The sequence below is a fragment of the Urocampus carinirostris genome, chromosome 15, assembly GCF_059441175.1.
Source record: "Urocampus carinirostris isolate Australia breed hairy pipefish chromosome 15, RoL_Ucar_1.0, whole genome shotgun sequence".
Taxonomy (NCBI): Eukaryota; Metazoa; Chordata; class Actinopteri; order Syngnathiformes; family Syngnathidae; genus Urocampus; species Urocampus carinirostris.
The window spans coordinates 24,849,800-24,855,911 of NC_142363.1; the positions used below are offsets into that span (position 1 = coordinate 24,849,800).

The 6,112-nt window shown below is 40.2% G+C and overlaps 1 long non-coding RNA gene across 1 annotated transcript in view; it reads left to right on the forward strand.

The window, feature by feature from the left end:
• LOC148351949 (uncharacterized) overlaps positions 1-3,163 on the forward strand; it is a 56,133-nt gene extending 52,970 nt beyond the window's left edge. Inside the window, exon 4 of the long non-coding RNA XR_015852897.1 lies at positions 3,044-3,163. This is a non-coding gene — a long non-coding RNA (uncharacterized LOC148351949). The remainder of the gene's footprint in view (positions 1-3,043) is intronic.
• Positions 3,164-6,112: the final 2,949 nt, after the last annotated feature.

A 6,112-nucleotide genomic window follows, 5' to 3' on the forward strand; every position in this document is an offset into this window, starting at 1 on the left:
ATTCCATAAACATGCTTTTCAGGTCAATTGGCCGGTCCAAATTGTCCCTAGGTGTGAATGCGCGAGTGAGTGTGTGCCCTGCGACTGGCAACCAGTTCAGGGGTGTCCCCTTTGCCCACTGCTCAAAGATGGCTGGGATGGGCTCCAGCACCCCCGCGACCCTACTGAGGATAAGCACCGCAGATAATGGCTTGATGGATAATATGTTATGTTAGAAACACATTTCAAACTGGTAATCGGTATCAAAGAGTAGCTCTTGGTGTTGATACCTATTTTTTTTTTTTTTAAATCACTTTAATTTTTTTAAATGTTTGAAAAAAATCAAATAATAACAAAAACATAACCTCTGTTTAGAGGAACTTAACATATTTGGTCTTTTCGTATGAAACAAAGTATTGTATTTGGTGTCACTTTTTTTTATAATTGTTTTTTTTAGAGTGCACCATGTTCTGTCATGTCCACTCCGCACATACTTCCTTAGCTTCTTCCCCCTTAATTTATTCGCATTGTCTTATCTCATATTCTGAAATACTCTGTGTCGGTATACCTGGACTTTGCACAAATGTGACTTATTGAAGTCAACCGAGAATTGTTCAACAAAACAATAGAATCATGGAAAAAGTGAAGCACAGAATCATTTCTTTCCTTCACCGCCTTCATGGCGTAATTCGAAAGCCGGCAGACAAATAGACGAGTGAGTCAAAATGGCTCGGGCCTCAGGTTTCACTTCTCTTCTTGCAAAATTGGTGTCCTTTGTTAACCTTTGTTTACTCTCCAACAGTGTGTTTACCGATAGGACAAGCTAATATGGCTTTAAAATTCATTTTTGTGTTTTTTGCTTCCACAACAAATTTCTATTTTAATCTTTAAACTTTTTCAATTTGCATACAGGAAAAAACATTCAAACTTAAGAGAATGTGTTTTTTTAATCTGTTTTTATTCATTTTTTCTCAACAAATATTTCCTTGATATGTCTTGTAATATATTTAAGTAGGCTTACATTCACAGCCTCTATATCAGGGGTGTCAACCATGTGGCCCGTGGGCCGAATCAGGCATGCTACTGGATTGAATCCGGCCCGCGTGACAACTCTAAGAAGCGCAAGAGAAAAATGAGCTGCAGGTTGAAATATAGCCACATGATGTTGCCAAAGCCAGGTGCCTTTCACAATAGCTGTACTTGTATTTCTCACTCTCTCTCTCACTTTCTTCCTCCCCTTTTCTCTTACTCTCTCTCTGTCTCTTTTTCTCTTTCTTTGTTCTTTTTTAGTGTCCTTCTCTCTGTGTCTTTCTACCTTATTTTGCTTTCTCTTCCTTTTTTCCTTTTGTCTCTCTCTCACTCTTTCTCTTGCTTTCCCCTTCTGTCTTTCTCCCCTTCTCTCTTTATCTCTTTTCTCTTCTCTCTTTCTATCTCTCTTTGGATTTCTTTCTTTCTCTTGCTTTCCCCCTCTCTCACTATTTCTCTTTTCAACTCTTTTGTTTCTCGCTCTCTTTTCTCTCTCCCTCTGTTTCTCTCTTTGTCCCACCCTCTCCTTTCTAGTCAGCTATGTAGCTTCTTTTTTTGCTTTCTCTTTGGCTGTTAGTTGGGTTTTTAATCTTTTATCTAGCTTCCTATTAGTAGTTACCTGTTTACTTGTCCAGCTAGCTATCGCCTGACCTCTCAGACTCCGCAATAAAGTTTCTCGTGAAAAGTTACGCGTTTGTGTCTATCATCTGTTCTGGTTCTGGAAGTTTCTCTCTCAAATTAAAATCTAAATATTTTTGCTTCTATGTCTCTTTGGGTCAAAGAGGTTCCCGACTCTTCCATTAAACTAATAACACCCTTTACTGATTTGGTGCAGCATAAATATCTTGTTGCCCTTAGTCTCTCCTTCTTTTCAGCTGTTTTTCCTGCTACCCAGACTCTCCACTTTGTGTCTGTGCTTATTTTGTGGCGTTTCTTTAATTTCCCAGAGCATAAACTAAACTAGGCTAAATCCATATACAGTGGAACCTCTGTTTTCAAACGCCTCTCAGTTTGGACAAATTGATGTTCGACCAAAAATTTCGAGAAATTCTTGCTCCGCTGTTCGGTCAAAAAATCGGAGTTCGAACGCCGGTACGCTAGGGTGCGATGCTAAGCGGCGTACGGGTGTTTTAGCCCCTAACTATGCCTCCGAAGAAGGTCGGTGCAAGCAGGACAGGTGAAAAAAGACAAGTTGTTCGTACAACAATTGCCTTTAAGAAAGACATAATAACTAAATATGAAAGAGGTGTATGAATTTCCGATCTTGCTAGTGAATACAGCATGGCTAAATCTACTATCAGTACGATAGTAAAGAATAAGGAGGCTGTGAAATCGAGTGATGCGGCTAAGGAAGTTAGCGCTATAAGCAAGCAAATGCCGGAAGTTTTGGAAGAGGTTGAAAAACTTTTGATGATTTTTCTCTCCCCACCGTCCACCACAAAGGTAAGAAATCCTATTCATAATCCTTTTTTTTTTAATTCTTACACGTTCATGTTAGCGTAATCTTTCGTGCGGAAGATTACGCTAACGCGAACGTACGATTAGCCTGAGTTAGCTTCATGTTTACGTTCATGGTAAACATTCAAGGTGTTGGAACGGATTAAAAGTATTTTACATTACTTTTAATGGGAAAAACTATTTCGGTGATTGAACAAATCGGTTTCAAACAGGGTTCTGGAACCGATTATGGTCAAGAACCGAGGTTCCACTGTAGCAGGTTTTGCTGAAATTTGTTGCATTTTGCGACGGGCCTTCGAGTGTATGTTTTTCCCCTGTATATTTTCCCACTCCTTTTTAAGAGCAGGTGCTAGCAGGGTTCATAAAGCCCATTGGTGGGATGATAAATGATGGGAACCATGGGGATGTAGATGCCTAGCGGGACAGTAAGGACTCTGTACATCCCTTTATGCATTCTGTCAATTCAATATTTTCTATAGAATTTGATTGATCTCCCCTGCCATCCTGCTTTCTGTTGAATAGATGTGCTTTACATTCTCCCAAGCCCCCTCTTGTATCTCTGCGCTCTCCTTCCCAATAGGCCAAATGCTCCAGCGAGAGTCTGCATCCTCACAGGGTTTCCATTGTCTCCCGATCTGGCCCTTCGCCAAGAACACAGCCAGAAAACCTGACCACAATTTCATCTTTTCTTTTACATGGGTCATCCCCCTCCCTCGTTTTTTTCTCGTCTTTACGCCTGCGGTTATTTACTTGCCATTGAGAGAGGCTGCGAAAGTGGGCGGGGCAATGTGTGCTTGCTGAATCACTGATGTTGCGCGGAGGCATTTTCATCGTTGAGTGACAAGCATTCACATAGCACACAGCACATTCTCGGCTCCACCTTTTAATTGTCTAAACGATTCCACAATGGGGAATAGTGGTTGTGGGGGATGGGGTGTTTTATCCCTCCTTGGGATACGCTTTGTTGGCCCTCAGTTCCTGAGTTGCTGCTGTGGTGAAATGCTTAATTTTCTTGCTGCCAGCTGTCTCCGCATTGTCACAACAGCTTTATCATGTTGTCCTCAGTCTCCACATATATTGAACACATGATTATAATAATAATAATAATAATAATAATTTCCTTTGTATTGTCATTCTTTGTAACAATGTACACAGAACGAAATGTCGATACACCTGACCCGTTGTAGCGAGTCGATGCAGCCGCAGCCAACAGAGGGCGCCGCCATTATACCAATTAGGTATGACTCGGCCGAGGCGCGAACCAGCGACCTCCCAGTCTCAAAGCAGTGCTATAGGTAAGATCTTCGGCCAGACAAATTGTCATACCTGTCAACCTGTACGTTTTTGCCGCACAAAGTACGTTTATTATGCATTTTAAGACGTGTACGACAAACAGGAAAATCTGTACGGAAAAACGCAAATTTGTCAATGATGGGTACCATCCGGTATACACCGACTATCACGAAACGGCAAATCAATCAAGTCAAACGAGTTCGCCGCGGTAGCCTCTATCTCTATCGTTTTTTTCGTTGTAAACGAAGCGAGCGGTTTGATGCTACTGTGCGCATGCGTCTTCGGCCTGGGGATTTCCCATCATACATCATTCCGATCACACGTGAATAAAGCAAAAGCAGAGCAGTAGGGCTACATTACAACATAGTTTTGAATTTTCTTTGGATACAGTCATCAAGACGCAATGGCCGAACCTGAATTAAAACGCCGTAAGTCATTCTGTTCTGAAAACAACAGGCGGGGTTGATTGAGTAAATTTGAAATACATGTGGTCTTAAAAATCATCGGATTTCATGTGGTAGTTGTGTAGTGAAAGGAAGTCCGTCTCTTTTTAGAGAATCGGCTTTTTTGGCTCAACTCGTTAAAGAGAGCCGGCTCCCAAACGGCTCACTTGCTTTGATGCATTAGATTACGAATTATTATGTTGTATAAAGAAGTTAAGAAAAAAAGGAAGTATAAAAGGAGAAAATGAAAAAATACAGGTTGTGGTTATCCCTTTAATCAGTATATTACCAAGAATAATTTAATGCAGAAAATGAATTCACAATTTGAATAAGAAAATGTATTATTCTACTTAATTGTATTTGCATGCATTTTTTCCTTCTATAGTGAATGTACAAGCTACTTAATTTTTTAACTTTTTTTTATAATAAACCTCATTCATGTCGAGCAACTCAGTATCTCGCAACAAAATGTTAATTAACAATATATATGATATAACGAAACACATGTACAATTTAACATGTTAAACTACATAAATAAACACGTTTGAAAAAAAATATGGTGTAAGATTATTTTTGATTTTGTAAGGGAATATATGACAGTTTGTAATGGAGCCGTGGAGGTTGACAGGTATGAGTTCTGGGTTCGGAGTTGTCCAAAAACAACTTTCCTGTAACAAATCTTCATAAGTAAAACATGAAAATCCGGGTTTGCTTCAGGTTCGGTCCCTCAAATTAGGTTTATTCATCGGGCTAAGGCTGGTCCAGGCTTAAATACCTGCGGGCCTGGGTCGGGTCGGGCTGGAATTTTTTAGGCCCAATTTTACCTCTAGTCTGTGCCACCCACCTTCTCACTACTCAAGTTTGCTTTCGTCTTGTCACTCTTCTCTTTCTTCAGAGTTGACTATTCTGCAGCCTTTCTTTGTTTTAGCGCCGACAGTCTCCTCTCGGTTTCTTAATAAAACTCTCTTATTTCCATATTCTTTGCTTGATGTGTCTCCTTTTTTTCCCTCAGAGATGCTTTATTTTTAAGAAAAAATCACTATTATTTTCTGATGCCCCTAGTTTTCACTCTGTTGCATCACTCCATATTGTCCTTTTTTGTTCCGCTAACTGTCATGATTACAGATTTGATTCACCTGTGCCCGCTCATTTGGCGCTTAACGCTGCGGGTTCTGATTGGCTCCATGTTCCTATTCAAACCCTGTCCTGTCACTCTCCTGTTGTCAGTCCGTCTGCGAACCTCTGTTTATACAAGGCAAGCCTTTTTTGACTCCTGTCTCCCGCCCAACCCACGCAATCTATCCAGCGCAATGTTCCCTCTAAGCTGCGTGTGTGCGCAATTGCGCACTACCCAGAGCTTTTCCGCGCACAAGAAAATCTAGCCAGCTCACAAAAATCAGGGCTCCAAATTGCTAATTAAGAAGCGAATTAAGTCAAAGTTACAATGCATGAAGGTAAAAATACACGGGTTACCCTGTTGCTGTGTTCTAAATGCGGTATTTTGAAGTCAATTTGGAAGTAAAACGAAGTTGAGTAAAGTCAGTAGAGTTTTTCGAAAACTGGCTTCTTCGGCTCACTAAAAAGCACCGGCTCTTTCGGGTCCCTAACAACTCTTCAGGCTGTTTTTCCTTCTTTAATCTCTACATGACCAAATATTTTGTAAAATTGTGCACAAAATGACTTAAAGGAAGGGGGGGGGAATAGAAAGAAATACCAAAATGAAAAAGTAGTGAAAAGCTGAGAAAAAAAAGAAACAAAAGGAAGAGAAAAAAGAAGGAAAATTCAGAAAAAAAAAAAAATTAAAAAAAAAACAAAGGAAAAAAAGCTGCCCTTCCCCTCTCTATCTCAATGAACTAGTGATAAACTTTACGCGATTGGGTCTACTCTTTTTTCTGGACGTGACACTAACTTAT